Genomic DNA, 18,852 nt, shown 5'->3' with positions numbered 1-18,852 from the left:
GCTTTAATCATATTCGAAGATAAAACTGGCACTCATATGTCTCAAGGAACATTTAATTCCATCAGATCAAGAATATAACAGTTTGAAAACAACAGTTACAGAATCGTACCTTATCTTACAGATCCTTTTGCAGTATTATCCACACAGTCCATTGAAAATAGTCAGAGATTAAAAAGGAACAACCAAGTGAACATTCGAAACGATGATATCTAAGATTTAAGTATCTCTATGTATTTCAATAATAATCAAACTACACTACATTTAGTGTTGCAATACACTCTCTAGCTTCGACCTTCCTCCGTAGCTACATATACTTTTTGACGAGCCATCTTTGCATCCAGATATACAGAGGTAAAATCGACGTTGCCTTTATTTGACCTTAGTCATAGATCAAACTACCTTTGTAGTATAAAGGCAAGTGTGGACGTCTCTCTCTCTCTCTCTCTCTCTGTGTGAGTGTGTGTGTGTGTGTGTGTGCGTGCGTGTGCGTGTGTGTGTGTGTATGTGTGTGTGTGTGTGTGTGTGTTACTAGATTTATGTATGGAATGCAAATGCCCATTGACTGAAGTGTGTCTGCAAAAACGGGTTCATATGGCTGTATGACAGACTAGTCTGAAGTAATTAAATTTAAACTGTACTGAGTATGCTCCTCTGAGTTGAAAATTTCATAAAGCGGCTGTTTTAGAGTTTTCTCTGCTGCCGTGTTCAAACTCTCTGAAAACACCGAAACAGTACTTCAGGCATTCAGATCTCTAACGAGCGAACTCTGACGGCCTCCCTGCATGTTTTAATGGCTTCTGCTGAGTTTTCTGTGGCAGACACAGCAAAGTAGTTAGTACGTAATTGGTTTCTCGGTGGTCAATACAGAACCACTCTTTCCTGAAGTAATCATATGAACACCGCCCGCAGGTAAATGGCTGGGTCCAACTGTAGCAGATAAACGATTCCGAAGTGATCCTTAATACACACACACACACACACACACACACACACACAAGCGCGCGCATTATCTTATTTTAGTCTGGGAGAACTGGTAATGTTGGCCACAAATAAATTAAAAATAGTTGTAATCCCTCAGTTTCCACGATTTTTTGCCACTTTATTTGTTTTTCTACTTTTTCTCTAATTTCTTTTCGACATTTCCACCGCTGGACAATTCAGTGACAAAATATATAACTGCCATTATTAGTTATATAATTTTACCATTCATTCGCAGTTTGCGGATAATTGTCCCGCACATATGGCCATACCCTTGGTTTCTTAGTGGGAATGATCATACTTAGGTTTGTGGCTGTTATGATAAATAAATGTAAAAGTTTCTGCACGCTATATTCACAGTTTTCCAACAGAACTGCATCGTCAGCATAACAAATGATTTTTATTTTTATGGGATTATAAGTTTTCTCGTCTGTTATAGCTAAATGCCCATTAACTTCCATTTCCCATAAAAAAAGTAATTCTGTATTCTCTATCTGAGGGGTTTTATTCAGCGTCTTAAATAAAGCAACAAAATCACACAAATTATGAACACGGCCAATGTGCACAGTATAGAAAAGGACTTGGGTAAAACGATTTTTTCTTGACTGAAACTTTTCTCTGATCATAAATTTTCCCGGATTTTACAGTTAAATGCAGTTAGACTTCCATGAGAATAGATGCAATAATCCAAAGGTTTCGGTGCATTCAGTAAGCTTCTTTGGAAAGAAGGAAATATTGTAGAAGATAACTGACACCCTTATCTTCAGTGGAATCATATCTACATCTTTCTTCCTCTGTTAATGAAAACTACGGGTAACTTAGATCTTGGTCAGACGAGGTACGGAATTTTGGTTCTCCCGAATGCACGTCGAACACCTCAACGCCTACGCCCCTGCTATATCTGAGAGTTTTATTGTTGATGTAACCCACTGTAACAATGAAATCCGTCTTGCAAATTAGGGGCTTAGTAAATCAATGATCTAGCTACGTCAAATGAGGCTTTCAGTCGTTTTCAGTAAGTTCTGTATGAAGCTATCAAAAATATATGTTTAATGTCGACGATAGGCTTAAAATGAAGTTCGAAACTTTACTAAATGATTTCTCGGATAATTTTTTGAGTACACATTTCTGACAGCGTAAATGGCAGCGATAACATACAAGACCTCTTATCGACAAACAGTTCTGAGCAATTAGAGTGCATAGTGATATATGTGGGAATTAGAGGTCACGAGGTTGTTCTAACGAGATTAAACACCATTATATCCAAATCAATTAAAAATAAACGAAAATATTAATGTGGAGAAACCAGACTGGAGAAAATTGACACATTTATGGTTTGGTGCTACAGAAGACTATTGAAAGTTGTGTGTACCGATAAGGTAGGGATTGACAAGGTTCTATTCAGATTGGGAGAAGAAACAAATTTTTTGGGAAACACCGACAAGAAGAAAAGAACGGATGATAAGACGTCTATTAAGACATCACAGAATATATTCCATGATAATAGAGGGAGGTATAGAGGGTAAAAACTGTAGCGGAAGACAGAGATTCTAATTCATCCACTAAATAATTTAGGACGTAGGTTGCAAGTGCTACACTGAGAGGAAAATGTTGAGACAGGTAAGGACTTCGTGGCGTGCCGCATCAAACCAGTCAGAAGACTGCTAAGCAAAAAAAAAAAAAAAAAAAAAAAAAAAAATATATATATATATATATATATATATATATATATATATAAAATCAAGTAAATGAATGAGACAAAATTCGATTACTGACTTCATATGATGTCTTCTTATAAGAAATTCTACATTCATTCCATAACAACAATGTAACCGTCGGGGACGTGTGACTCAACTTCAAAGAAATAATGTTTAAGGTAATGTAATTGCATAGGCTTGCGCGGCCAGAAGCAGTCGACATAACAGTTTTCTGGGTACGGTACCGCGTCATAATGTATAAAACTACTGCTGCTGGAGAAAAACCAGCTTTTCGGTCACGGTTTCAGCGGCCTTCTTCTGGGTCCATTCAAGCATTAGACCCAGAAGAAGGCCGCTGCAACCGTGGCCGAAACGTTGGTTTTTCTCCAGCAGCGGTAGTTTTATACATTATGACGCGGTACCGTACCCAGAAAACGTTTATGTCGAATGTTTAAGGTGGTTCAATTTTGCACCATGTAAATTGTTAAGTGACGAAAAAGATCTCCCACGCTATACTAAACAGGCCAAGACACTGTGGCAGTAGCAACGAAAAAACCATGCCAAATTTAAAAGATCACAGAGTCTCCAAGACTGTCAAAGATTTTCATCTTCTAGAAACTTAGCGTGGAGATCAGAGCGAGAGGATTTTAAAAGTGTCCGCAACGAAACTCTGTCTCGAAATCTGGCAGGAAATCCAAAGGGGTCCTGGTCTGTGTGAAGTTTACCAGAAAAAAGCACAGTCGACACCTTCAATGCGTGATGAAAATGGTAATGTGATGGACGGCAGTGTCAGTACGCCGAATTTCTGAATACAGTTCTACGAAATTCCTTCATAGAAGACGATGCAGTAAAGATTCCATAACTGGAATAAAAAACAGCTGCCAGGACGAGTAATATGTAAGTATATACTCTCGATGCAACTCAAGTCACTTGATAAGCTTAAGTCCTCCGGTCTAGACTGCACGACAGTAAGGCTGATTTCCGGTATTCTGATGAGATACCTCTATTTTTAGCAATCGACGTGAAATTTCAGCACCCAAAGACTGATATTTTAACATTGCACTCCAATATGCAAGAAAGAAAATGGAAAATCTCCGCTGGATTATAGACCCACATCTCAAGACGATATGTAATACTTATGGTGGAGTTCAGTGCCAGATGCTTTTAAAAGTTTCTACAACAAAACTCTGTCTCTAAATATATCAGAAAATTCAATGGGGTCCTGTTCGAACGTAAAGAATACCAGAAAAAAGACAATCAACACTTTTACCGCATGACGAAAATGGTTACGTAACGGTAGACAGCGTCAGTACACCGTATTACTAAACACCGTTTTACGTGTTTACGAATATATCATTCTTGCGAAACACGACTATCTCTCTACTGACATAAATAATTAGTGTTGTATACAAAGGCTCCCAACTTAATTACATTATTTTATATTTCCAGAAAGCTTTTTAGACCATTCCTCATAAGTGGCTTCTAATCAAATGGCGTGCCTATGGCGTATCGTCTCAATTGTACGTCGTACGCTTTCATTCGTGACGTACAGTCAGATAGTTTATAGGTCGACTGGAGTCGTCGAGTGGAACAGAAGTGTTTTCTGCGGTTCCCCAAGAAAATATTATTGCCCCTGTGCTGTTCCCAGTCTCTTTAAACTAGAAGGGGTGATCAAAAAGTTTCCGTTCAAACAGCGTACTAGCACCTTGTTTACGTGTCTGTGTCTATATACCCAGATCGGAGTCGCTCTTTGTCGCATATACGCTGTAGGAACGTTCTCAAACAGAAGATTTTCGATCGCCTCTCATATTTACAAGACAATCCGTGCACGCTACTTACATTACATAAAGATGATGGTGTCTTTTACTGTCTAGTGAAAACATCAGAACGTCAAAACAAGGTTGAAAATGATTTGGTCCAGAAATCTGCATCGTGCCCAAAGTGTCATTTAACACTAAACAATAAAAAATGTCAGGTGCTTCACAAGAGTATTAAATTTGCATTAAATTTTGGTTACATTATATATATAACAAATTTGAAGGTTTCCAATTCCACTAAATACCTAGGGACTACAATAATTACAAGCAACGAAAAATGGAACCATCACAAAGAAAACGTTGTGGAGAAGTCGAATCAAGGATTGCGCTCTGTTGGCAGATCACTTAAAAGATGCAATTAGTCTACTAAAGATGTTAACTATACTACGCTAGTCCGTCCTCTTCAGTAGCACTGTTGAGCAATATGGGATTCTTACCAAGTAGGATTGTTGGAGAACATCGAAAAAGCTCAAAGAAGCGCAGGTAGTTTCGTTTTATCTAGAAATAGGGGAGAGGCGTGCGGATATGATAAACGAGATGGGGTGTAAATTTTCGAAACATTTTCATCGTAGCGAATTCTTTTCATAAAACTTCAATCACCATCATACCTCTCCAAATGCTAAAATATGTTATTGGGTGTCACCTACATAAAGAGAAATGATAATTGTAATATAATCAGGTAAATTAGAGCTCGAGCGGAAAGATTAGGTGTTAATTTTTCCCACGTGCTGTTCGAAAGTGAAACGGCCGAGAAACAGTTTAAAAGTGGCTCTATGAACCCTGTACCAAACGCGTAAGTGTGAATTGCAGTGTAGTCGTGTAGATCTACATGTAACTCGGCCAATACAGCATATCAGATCCCACTGCCGCGTAATCTGCCCCACAGTTGTGGAATTCCGTCACTGATCGATCAATTAGCTCTCCTGTGGTCCTCGTGGCGCTTGATTAACACCGCAAATTGCTGTGCGCATTGGGATCCCAGTTCTGGACACAATAGCCGCTAGGAGACATACACCCAGCACATCAAGGAAGTGATCTAAATCGAAGTATTACATGATAAACACATTTCCTGAAGTGTCTGCATAGAAAATCTTCTGTTGTAATAGGTTACGTGCGCCTACCCGATTCCATTGTTCTGAAATGTCCAAGACAGTTTAAATCCAAGTAACAAGTAAAATAATTCCAGATGTGGTGTTGAACGATTTAGAATAACTACCAGAGTCCTCTATGAAACAGCACCATTAGAATTTGAACTTCGCGAATATTCCCATAGTTCCAAGTGATATATTTTAGTTGTCTTATATATTCGAATTGAAACTATGACTGCTGTTAAAGCTTGTTGGAACATATTGCCATAATTTTCAAGAGAAAAATTCTTCACTCAGGGATGTACATACATCCGCAGAGATCACTTGATCGTATTTCATCTCATGTATACTATGTTAACTGGTCATGTACCTCAAACTGACTGCATTACACACTATGTAGCAAACAGGAATAGTTACTCGGAAGGTTTACCTCGTTACATGTTTCCAAGGATCTGCAGCACATACAATGTTTTCAATTGCGTCAGCAGGCTGAAACGTCTCTGTCAGAATCGTTTCATACTATTTAATTTGTATTTCGTGCTGTCACGCTCAATTACTGGTAATTTAGTTTTGCGTTTCGTGATGGTCCCGATTCGGTGGTACACCATTACATTAAAGCGTCAATTTTTCCAGGAAACATCTAATCCTATATACATTACCCACATTTTGTTCTCAGAAACTTCCTTTCTCTTTTTATCATCTACATGAATGGGTGAATGAGTGCGTGTGTTGAATTTGTCGTATTTATGGTAGTTGTACAGTATCTGGCTGTCGGCCGTGGTAGCAGCAGTGTAGTCATCGTAGCTTCCTCAGTTAAAGCCGAAATTTGTACCGTTTCGGTAGTCATTCGACACTAGTTAAGCTGGTGGCAGAAAAGACACCTCTGGTCTCTTCCGGCTACCTGGGGGAGATTCATTGTAGGAGAGCGTGCTTATGGCACTAGGGACTGGACCTTTGGTGCTAGTGAGTGTCTTAATGTGTGATGATGGGTAGCTATTGCGATAGATATACAAGCTTCATCTGCTACTTCATTTTAAAACCCAGTAATCGAATTCTTATACTTTACAGAGTAAAGCCACGAGTATATTCTCTGTATATAGTCAGTTTTTCCGGTCCTTGCTTTGTGTTACCAGAACACGTGGTGTATGAAGTTCGTTACTCAAGTATAGATTCAAAATACATTTGTCTGACTTTTCTTTTAGTTAGAACGTATACGTGAACTTCACTCGTGTGTATCTGTTTCATACCTTCTACTTTTCATTTCGTTTCAGTTCTAAGATTGTGTACCTTTTTTTCATACCACGTGGTTGTAATTTCAACGTGTGCCTTTCAGTACCCTCTTCAATTAGTTTTATTCCGCTTTTATTCCTCGTGATATTTTATTGCTATTTGTGTCATCTACATCTACATCGTCGTGGATACTTTCCGAATCACATTTAAGTGCCTGGCAGCGGGTTCATCGAACCACCTTCACAATTCTCTATTATTCCAATCTCGTATAGCGCGCAGAAAGGATGAACACCTACATCTTACCGTACGAGCTCTGATTTCCCTTATTTTATCGTGGTGATCGTCTCTCCCTATGTAGGTTGGCGTCAACATAATATTTTCGCATTCGGAGGAGAAAGTTGGTGATTGAAATTTCGTGAGAAGATTCCGTGGCAACGAAGAACGCCTTTCTTCTAATGATGTCCAGCCCAGATCCTGTATCATTACTGTGACACTCTCTTCCATATTTCGCGATAACAGAAAACGTGCTGCCCTTCTTTGAACTTTTTCGATATACTGCGTCAGTCCTATCTGGTAAGGATCCCACACCGCGCAGCAGTATTCTAAAATACGATTTACATCTGTGTTCTTGAAGTTTTCATAAGTCTTAATAATTTTGCTTTTTCCACGAATATTCACGGAATTTGCGGGTGCTTCACGCCAGCGTAGCTAAGTTTGATGTGCAAGGTGATGCAGATAAATTTCTTTGTCGGAAAGTGTTCCACAGTACTCTTATTCACATTAATTCAGTCATAGAGATAGGGAGAACCTCTGAGCCCCTGACTTACTGTGATCGGCAAAATTCTTTTTATTTCTGTTTTTGTGAGCGAATCGTGTGTGCTTGCTTGAACTTTTCCCATGCGCGCCTAAGATTTCCTTTTCATTTATCGTCTCAGTGTAATAATACTATAAATGATGTAATTAATTACATAACTGGCGACGGCAGATCGTAGTTTAGAATCGTTTTGTGAATTTTTAATATGATGTTTTATTTTAGTAAACTGTGTTAAACTGTGATGACTGGTTCTCCAACAAACCAGTCCCCCATTTGTAAGATTATTTTGAATACAACCCACCTGACGTTTTTATTTCTTTTTGTTGAGGCTTAAGCTCCTGCTTGCTCGGCATTATTTGATTTAACGACTGTGCTTAAACTGTTCCCACATGCTCATTCCATATATTCACTTGGATCTTTTTATTAAAATTAACACGAATTCAGTGATTAACTCAGTGCTTATATCGAATTTTCCCAGTTTTAATTCAACTGCTTGGCGGCACAGAAAAATTTTGTGGCATACGAAACTTGCCGTAGACTGCAGAGTTCCATATTGACTAATTTCCCCCAGTTTCTGTCTGTAAACCACTCTACAAATAACCGTTCACCAATTAATAACCATTTAAGACAGCATCCGACATTTCCGTCTTATTAACTCTGAAAAATCCGTAGAACAACTAATGAGAGAGATAACGTACTTCCTACTGTAGCTGCTTTGAGTACTTTAGTTGTACCATTACATTTTCAAAAACATGGCGTTTCACTAATATAAAGAAAATATCTGTCCACAAATATCGATACCATGTACGAAAGAATGTGGCTGTATTTCAGAAAAAGGCAGTCTTTTGCCATATCATTCGTTGGCCTGCATTTGTCTCTTTCTTTTGTCATAGATTATGCACAGGTGTAGAGTCACTGTTCTAGAAGATAGATAGGTGGATAAATAAAAATTTTAAGGCATGCAGTGTGAGATGAGAGAGGGGCGAAACCTGTACGGGTTTGTTATCAAACTAGCCGCCAATACGGAAGAAAACACCTTGGATGCAGCTTGCAATTTTCAGATCGTAAGGCTATCACGTGTCATGTCAAACACATTGGGAATTACAGAAAAAAAATCAGTAAAGCCTTTCATTGAGGATGGCTTTATTCATTCATGACTAAGGCCATATTTTGTACAGAACAAGGCAAACGCTGGTGATAACAGGTAAAGGTTGCTGTCTAGCACCTTGTAAAATGGCTGTTATTCGCTTTACCCATTCCTCATGTACTTTTACCAACATATTTAGCGAAGTGCGGGAACAACCATCAACAAGCCGTTTCCTGGGACGTGCAATTTTTACGACCTTAGCTGCATACACATTTGCCGTCTGCTGCTCCCACACATAGAAATCAGAGAAACTTAAATCCACAGAAGATGTCAGTCCATACACCGGATATCCTCAACCTATCTGTCTCCGGGAAACTGGAATATCCAGATACGACCAGACATGTAACACGTAATGAGATGGGGCACTATTAGTGCTGAAAGAAAGTCACCGTCTTCAGATATCAGCGGCGGCAGATCTTCAACTAGCAACTGAAGGTAACGGGCTGCTGTTAGCGTATCCTGAAAGATGAAGGGTTCAATAAAACGAGAACCGCATATTCCACACCAAACCATCACATTTGATGAGCCAACTATGAACGATGTATCCATGCAGTGCAGACTGACGTCTTACCAGTATTTATGATTCTATTTATTTACTTCTCCCATCACATAGAAACGAGCTTTACCAGTAAACAATACACCACAGGGGAAACGACGGATTTCGTCGCGGTCACATGTCATCCATTCTGACAACCGAACCTGACTGTATGGTGCACTCTCGGTGTGCTGTTGTTACTTTTCACTTTGTAAGGGTGCCCCTCATGTGTGGCCAAAATACTCATTCGAAGAGTGTGCTCTGCACTCTCACTGAACGGTGTTGGACCAGTGGTTGATGTTGCTTCCCTCCTAAGAGACAATCTCCATTCCTTCCGAACTGACTATGCAAATGTAGACGAGATGTGGCTCAAATTCAAAGATATAGTAGCAACAGCAATTGAGAGATTCATACCTCATAAATTGGTAGGAGATGGAACTGATCCCCCATGGTACACAAAACAGGTCCGAATGCTGTTGCAGAGGCAACGGAAAAAGCATGCGAAGTTCAGAAGAACGCGAAATCCCGAAGATTGACTAAAATTTACAGACGCGCGAAATTTGGCATGGACTTCAATGCGAGATGCCTTTAATAGGTTCTACAACGAAACATTGTCTCGAAATTTGGTACAAAATCCGAAGAGATTCTGGTCGTATGTAAAGTACACAAGCGGCAAGACGCAGTCAATACCTTCGCTGCGCAGTGCCGATGGTACTGTTACCGACGACTGTGCCGCTAAAGCGGAGTTATTGAACGCAGTTTTCCCAAATTCCTTCACCAGGGAAGACGAATGGAATATTCCAGAATTTGAAACACGAACAGCTGCTAGCATGAGTTTCTTAGAAGTAGATACCCTAGGGGTTGCGAAGCAACTCAAATCGCTTGATACGGGCAAGTCTTCAGGTCCAGATTGTATACCGATTAGGTTCCATTCAGATTACTCTGATACAATAGCTCCCTACTTAGCAATCACATACAACCGCTCGCTCACCGATAGATCTGTACCTACAGACTGGAAAATTGCGCAGGTCGCACCAGTGTTTAAGAAGGGTAGTAGGAGTAATCCATCGAACTACCGACCTATATCATTGACGTCGGTTTGCAGTAGGGTTTTGGAGCATATACTGTATTCAAACTTTATGAATCACCTCGAAGGGAACGATCTATTGATACGTAATCAGCATTGTTTCAGAAAACATCGTTCTTGTGCAACGCAGCTAGCTCTTTATTGGCACGAAGTAATGGCCGCTATCGACAGGGGATCTCAGGTTGATTCCGTATTTCTGGATTTCCGGAAAGCTTTTGAGACCGTTCCTCACAAGCGACTTCTAGTCAAGCTGCGGGTTCATGGGGTATCGTCTCAGTTGTACAACTGGATTCGTGATTTCCTGTCAGGAAGGCCGCAGTTCGTAGTAATAGACGGCAAATCATCGAGTAAAACTGAAGTGATATCAGGTGTTCCCCAGGGAAGCGTCCTGGGACCTCTGCTGTTACTGATCTATATAAATGACCTGGGTGACAATCTGAGCAGTTCTCTAAGGTTGTTCGTAGATGATGCTGTAATTTACCGTCCAGTAAGGTCATCCGAAGACCAGTATCAGTTGCAAAGCGATTTAGAAAAGATTGCTGTATGGTGTGGCAGTTGACAGTTGACGCTAAATAACGAAAAGTGTGAGGTGATCCACATGAGTTCCAAAAGAAATCCGTTGGAATTCGATTACTCGATAAATAGTACTATTCTCAAGGCTGTCTATTGAACCAAGTACCTGGGTGTTAAACTCACGAACAACTTGAGTTGGAAAGACCACATAGATAATACTGTGGGGAAGGCGAGACAAAGGTTGCGTTTCATTGGCAGGACACTTAGAAGATGCAACAAGTCCACTAAAGAGACAGCTTACACTACACTCGTCCGTCCTCTGTTAGAATACTGCTGCGCGTGTGGGATCCTTACCAGGTGGGATTGGCGGAGGACATCGAAAGGATGCAAAAAAGGGCAGCTCGTTTTGTATTATCACGTAATAGGGGAGAGAGTGTGGCAGATATGATACGCGAGTTGGGATGGAAGTCATTAAAGCAAAGACGTTTTTCGTCGCGGCGAGATCTATTTGCGAAATTTCAGTCACCAACTTTCTCTTCCAAATGCGAAAATATTTTGTTGAGCCCAACCTACATAGGTAGGAATGGTCATCAAAATAAAATAAGAGAAATCAGAGCTCGAACTGAAAGGTGTAGGTGTTCGTTTTTCCCGCGCGCTGTTCGAGAGTGGAATGGTAGAGAGATAGTATGATTGTGGTTCGATGAACCCTCTGCCAAGCACTTAAATGTGAATGTAGATGTAGATGTAGATGTAGATGTAGTCGTTCTGGAGATTACAGTATTAGGTTTTCTGCGACAGTACCAGTTTCACGGGAATTCGCAAGATGTTTCATCACCGCCTTGTCTCTGGATGTCATGATTGATATACGCTATAGTAACACGGATCCCGATATCGTGAATATCTCAACGCGTTTTCTGTATGTCAACCCAATCAGCTCTCACGTCACCTACAAGAAAGAGCCGTTAGTCGTAACACGAGATCAATAGAGCTGTGTTTTAAGCGTAACATGAGCGTCTTTCCATGTGTAATTTACTACTTGCACCCAAGATTACGGCTCCATAACGGTCTCCATGTTGGTTGCACAGCCTCTCTGTTTTGTTCCTCGCCTACGTCTTACTACTTGACTTTATATTTCTGTTTATTCACATGTTTTTGTTTCAGAAGTGTGATTCCACTCCTACGGAGCACCCTGTATGTGTTAGATAAAGAAGTCAAACGTACATCATGACTCCAAAATGAATTTTTCACTTTGCAGCCGAGTATTCTCAGTGTTTACAGTGTGCGGCTCTTAAATGTGTACAAATGAAACATTTTTGAAAGCAAATTTATCTAAACAAAATAAAACTGAAAGTCCTTTTACATACGATTAGTGGTATTTTTCAAGAGTAACATTGCTCGACGCAGCCCCCTTCAGTCGCTATGACCGCCTCCAATCTTGTCCTGAAGCGATCGGACGCACTCTTCTAAGCTGGGCTGTCCATATTCGCGAACGCTCCAAACGTAGTAGTCGATGAGGTTCAAATCCCGGCCATTCCGGGGCCGGAACCCCTTTGACCAAAACACGTTAACGTTATCCGAGAGCCAGTTTTGGACTACATGGCTCGTATGAGCCGGTGCACCCTCTTGTTGTAAGACATTTTGTCTTCCCGAGGCCGCAGTTCCCATCCACAGTTTCAAGACATTCATCAGAACTTACAGATAAACTTATTTCGTGATGGTTTGTCCCTTTTCAAAGAAATGTGGCGGCATGATATCACTCTCACTGGTCACGTCTAAGACGTGAACCCAGACTTTTTCAAAGCATTATACTTGGCCGCAATATCGCAAACAGTTGATCTCGGGTACCAGAAGAACCGAACTATTTCAGTGGGCGAACGCCCAGTGCGAAGACCTCCAATAGTCGCGTCTCTTCGGTTGTACTCTCCATTTGTCCACAACATCTCGGCCACTTTGAGTTTCTGACTGTTTACAAGATGCCTCCGGCTTTCAAGAAAGCCAATCACGATCTCAGTGGGACTACGATAGGTCGGGAAACTCAAACTGAAATTTATCCTGATTTAAGCGCCGTACCCTGTGCACTTAGCATCTGATTAAGTCTGTGGTTTGGAATGTAAGATGCAGCTACTGAGACGTAAAGCACCGAAGGCGGGTCGCGGGACACTTCGGGATAGCTGAATAGTATGAGCCAAAGGCAAGAAGTTCACGAGTTGCCAGTGAGGCACGCATATTGAAAACGGAAGGAGGTTTTTGACGATTTGTCACTGGGAGTCATGGCTGTGTTAATGACTGCTGTGCACATAATGCCATATCAAAGTCTGACGCTAACAGGGAGTGTTGTGACCAGACGAAACTATTTTCATCCTGCCATAGCTGTGTATTCAGTGATTTATTTGGGAGAAGTCTCATTAAAATTTAAAAATATATGAATATTAGGTAACTTTGTTACGTAAATGAGTAAAACGTATACTTACTTTTGATACAGTACTCTGCCACTTGATCGCTTGATAATTTACAATTATCATTGACTATGAAAGCACCACATGATACACAAATTGACAAACTGTTCTACTGAAGTGCCAAATGATACTTTAACGAAAGTGAAACATCGCCCCTCTCTTCTTTAATAGTGTCGATAATCACTCGTATGACTCACTTTGTATGCTAGTAGCAATAAAAACGGCTGAAAGCAAGGGGAAACTACGGCCGTAATTTTTCCCGAGGGCATGCAGCTTTACTGTATGATTAAATGATGATGGCGTCCTCTTGGGTAAAATATTCCGGAGGTAAAATAGTCCCCCATTCGGATCTCCGGGCGGGGACTACTCAAGAGGATGTCGTTATCAGGAGAAAGAAAACTGGCGTTCTACGGATCGGAGCGTGGAATGTCAGATCCCTTAATCGGGCAGGTAGGTTAGAAAATTTAAAAAGGGAAATGGATAGGTTAAAGTTAGATATAGTGGGAATTAGTGAAGTTCGGTGGCAGGAGGAACAAGACTTCTGGTCAGGTAACTACAGGGTTATAAACACAAAGTCAAATAGGGGCAATGCAGGAGTAGGTTTAATAATGAATAGGAAAATAGGAAAGCGGGTAAGCTACTACAAACAGCTTAGTGAACGCATTATTGTGGCCAAGATAGACACGAAGCCCACACCTACTACAGTAGTACAAGTTTATATGCCAACTAGCTCTGCAGATGACGAAGAAATTGAAGAAATGTATGATGAAATAAAAGAAATTATTCAGATAGTGAAGGGAGACGAAAATTTAATAGTCATGGGTGACTGGAATTCGAGTGTAGCAAAAGGGAGAGAAGGAAACGCAGTAGGTGAATATGGATTGGGGCTAAGAAATGAAAGAGGAACCCGCCTGATAGAATTTTGCACAGAGCACAACTTAATCATAGCTAACACTTGGTTTAAGAATCATGATAGAAGGTTGTATACATGGAAGAACCCTGGAGATACTAAAAGGTATCAGATAGATTATATAATGGTAAGACAGAGATTTAGGAACCAGGTTTTAAATTGTAAGACATTACCACGGGCAGATGTGGACTCTGACCACAATCTGTTGGTTATGGACTGTAGATTAAAACTGAAGAAACTGCAAAAAGGTGGCAATTCAAGGAGATGGGACCTGGATAAACTGAAAGAACCAGAGGTTGTACAGAGTTTCAGGGAGAACATAAGAGAACAATTGACGGGAACGTGGGAAAGAAATACAGTAGAAGAAGAAAGGGTAGCTTTGAGGGATGAAGTAGTGAAGGCAGCAGAGGAACAAGTAGGTAAAAAGACGAGGGCTAGTAGAAATCCTTGGGTAACAGAAGAAATATTGAATTTAATTGATGAAAGGAGAAAATATAAAAATGCAGTAAATGAAGCAGGCAAGAAGGAATACAAACGTCTCAAAAATGAGATCGACAGGAAGTGCAAAATGGGTAAGCAGGGATGGCTAGAGGACAAATGTAAGGATGTAGAGGCTTATCTCACTAGGGGTAAGATAGACACTGCCTACAGGAAAATTAAAGAGACCTTTGGAGATAAGAGAACCACTTGTATGAACATCAAGAGTTCAGATGGAAACCCAGTTCTAAGCAAAGAAGGGAAAGCAGAAAGGTGGAAGGAGTATATAGAGGGTCTATACAAGGGCGATGTACTTGAAGACAATATTTTGGAAATGGAAGAGGATGTAGATGAAGATGAAATGGGAGATACGATACTGCGTGAAGAGTTTGACAGAGCACTGAAAGACCTGAGTCGAAACGAGGCCCCCGGAGCAGATAACATTCCATTGGAACTACTGACGGCCTTGGGAGAGCCAGTCCTGACAAAACTCTACCATCTGGTGAGCCAGATGTATGAAACAGGCGAAATACCCTCAGACTTCAAGAAGAATATAATAATTCCAATCCCAAAGAAAGAAGGTGTTGACAGATGTGAAAATTACCGATCAATCAGTTTAATAAGCCACAGCTGCAAAATACTAACACGAATTCTTTACAGACGAATGGAAAAACTGATAGAAGCCGACTTCGGGGAAGATCAGTTTGGATTCCGTAGAAATACTGGAACACGTGAGGCAATACTGACCTTACGACTTATTTTAGAAGAAAGATTAAGGAAAGGCAAACCTACGTTTCTAGCATTTGTAGACTTAGAGAAAGCTTTTGACAATGTTGATTGGAATACTCTCTTTCAAATTCTAAAGGTGGCAGGGGTAAAATACAGGCAGCGAAAGGCTATTTACAATTTGTACAGAAACCAGATGGCAGTTATAAGAGTCGAGGGACATGAAAGGGAAGCAGTGGTTGGGAAGGGAGTAAGACAGGGTTGTAGCCTCTCCCCGATGTTATTCAATCTGTATATTGAGCAAGCAGTAAAGGAAAGAAAAGAAAAATTCGGAGTAGGTATTAAAATCCATGGAGAAGAAATAAAAACTTTGAGGTTCGCCGATGACATTGTAATTCTGTCAGAGACAGCAAAGGACTTGGAAGAGCAGTTGAACGGGATGGATGGTGTCTTGAAGGGAGGATATAAGATGAACATCAACAAAAGCAAAACGAGGATAATGGAATGTAGTCGAATTAAGTCGGGTGATGCTGAGGGAATTAGATTAGGAAATGAGACACTTAAAGTAGTAAAGGAGTCTTGCTATTTGGGGAGCAAAATAACTGATGATGGTCGAAGTAGAGAGGATATAAAATGTAGAGTGGCAATGGCAAGGAAAGCGTTTCTGAAGAAGAGAAATTTGTTAGCATCGAGTATAGATTTAAGCGTCAGGAAGTCATTTCTGAAAGTATTTGTATGGAATGTAGCCATGTATGGAAGTGAAACATGGACGGTTAATAGTTTGGACAAGAAGAGAATAGAAGCTTTCGAAATGTGGTGCTACAGAAGAATGCTGAAGATAAGATGGGTGGACCACATAACTAATGAGGAAGTATTGAATAGGATTGGGGAGAAGAGAATTTTTTGGTACAACTTGACCAGAAGAAGGGATCGGTTGGTAGGACATGTTCTGAGGCACCAAGGGATCACCAATTTAGTAGTGGAGGGCAGCGTGGAGGGTAAAAATCGTAGGGGGAGACCAAGAGATGAATACACTAAGCAGATTCAGAAGGATGTAGGTTGCAGTAGGTACTGGGAGATGAAGAAGCTTGCACAGGATAGAGTAGCATGGAGAGCTGCATCAAACCAGTCTCAGGACTGAAGACCACAACAACAACAGCAATAAAATACGCTACATAGGCAAAAACAGATTCAAATAATTCCTTGTGGAAGTCCGCTTCTCGACACCAATAAGCTCCCAGCATATACTATACACGTAATATGTTAAATAATCGTATTAAAATTGACCGTCATCAAACAATGGTACAGAGAGAGACTATATAAACATGTACGTAGGTATATTGTTGCAATGTTAATACAAATATTCTTTTCTGACGTGATTGGAAAAGCGAAAAACTTTTAAGTATTTGATAAAATGTAATTTCATTTTTGCAAGAAAGAGATTATCTCAATATTGTGAGCAAATATATAAGTACTGATGCAGGCTAGAACTATGAAATTTATTCCCAGTTAAATTTAAACAATAGTCGGACTGTATTTAATACAATGAATTTCAAATATTTGGTGACCCTTTTTATTTTAACGGTATTGTCGGGTGAATCCCGTAAATGATTGATGTTTCGAATCATTATGTAATAGCTGCCTATACGCGATTACGAAAAATAAAAGGCAGACGGCCAAAGGAATCTCTGTACCAAATATCTTATGTTGTTGGGCACTTAACTATTTTACATGGAGGGATAAGAAATAAGCAGCGACTACGAGCTAACTTTCCAAAGATGTTCGGGCTCACATGCAGTTACCTTCAACGAAATGTCTTGGCTCAAACTCTCCCAGGGTTGAACCGCACATTTCACATTAGACGCCCTAAATTATACACTTGTGACCCTTTTGTTAAATTGTCTGGCTGATGGCTAGTTTGCGAAATACAAAGTTAATATAGCGCATACTAACAGAAATAATAATATCGGGACCGAAATTAACCACCCGTAGATGATGTAGGTAACACAGTTGCGATTTGGTTAGAATAATGTTTATTCAGAAAGAAAACTAATAGCTAAAGTGGTTGTATTTAGAATTGCTCTTACACTTGAGCGCATATCCTTTCGACACAGTTCGATCATTCACAATCTCCTCGCGATACTCCACCCCGTCATTTACACGAAAGGTCAGAGTTCACTTGAGGTGCGCAGCTGCTCACCGCTCAAACACTAAGTCAGGTGATATCACACAATGCGAAATTTTCTAAGCCGCTTCACTTCCTAGCTGCCTAAACACCGACTGTCTGCTTTCGCGTCTCAACCCGAACTGTACCCTTTGGAGCCTCTAGCCGAACTGTCCGCTTTCGCGTCTGCACTAGCATTCTCCTTCTGCCTCTCCCAGACCGCGCTTCCTGCGTTCCGAACATCTCGCCTAACTGACTAGTGCAGTTCCCTTTCCTGAAGTCGTCCATCTGATTGGCTACGGATTAATCTACATGATTTTACATTTTAACGTATTAAAATAATCAAAGATTGACCACTTTCACGTTCTAAATAAAGTAACAATAATATCCATTACATAATAAACGTTATATTCTTTTACAAATAACCAATACAATTTCCTTCTTAGTTTTGACTGCCATGGCCCGTAGCCTTGCACCAGTGTCGCTTCTGAGAAATAAATAAAGTACAAAAGTAGCTATTATGCACTAAACCAGGGCTTCACAACATACTTGCTCGCGGAGCAAGCTGTGAGCAGCAAGGCGCGAGCATGGAGCAGCGCGAGCACGCTACCCCCACTACCGGACCAGAGCAGAGAGCGGGGAGAGTCACGTTGGGCACAAAACAGCTGCTGCCAGTCAATGTAAATCCGCGGCCACCTGCAGGGATATCACTCACGAATTATTACTGCGACAAGTGAAACAAATAAAGGAGAATGTACAAGTGCCACATAATTTTATTAGCTTAGTGTATGCCTCTACATTCGTATTAATTTGTGAACTGTTACACAATAAAAGGTGTTACTGAAGTGTGGGATTCTCGGTTATCTTGTACTTTTTTCCCTTTACAATTGCTTCTATGTTCGGAGAAATTGTTCTTGTGCATTGTAGGCGCAGCGTGCAGTTTAAATTTCGATCAGACAATGCATTTCTCAGGCACGTCTTGTTACATTTCATTGCAGAGAACAGATGTTCACAAACATTCGTGAAACCGAACATTGATATTATTGTAGCTTCTAGTTTGTACAAACGAGGAAATCTATCCTGAGGGAAGTGTCTGTAGAATTCCTAAATGTTTCTCTTGTTCTGAAATTTGTCTCTGTATTCTCTGTCACACTGCAGGTCAATAATTTCTAGTTGCAGCTCAGGACGAATCTCTTCAATATTTGCTGAATAT

This window comes from Schistocerca cancellata, chromosome 6, assembly GCF_023864275.1.
Source record: "Schistocerca cancellata isolate TAMUIC-IGC-003103 chromosome 6, iqSchCanc2.1, whole genome shotgun sequence".
NCBI lineage: Eukaryota > Metazoa > Arthropoda > Insecta > Orthoptera > Acrididae > Schistocerca > Schistocerca cancellata.
This window is presented reverse-complemented; position numbering follows the sequence as displayed.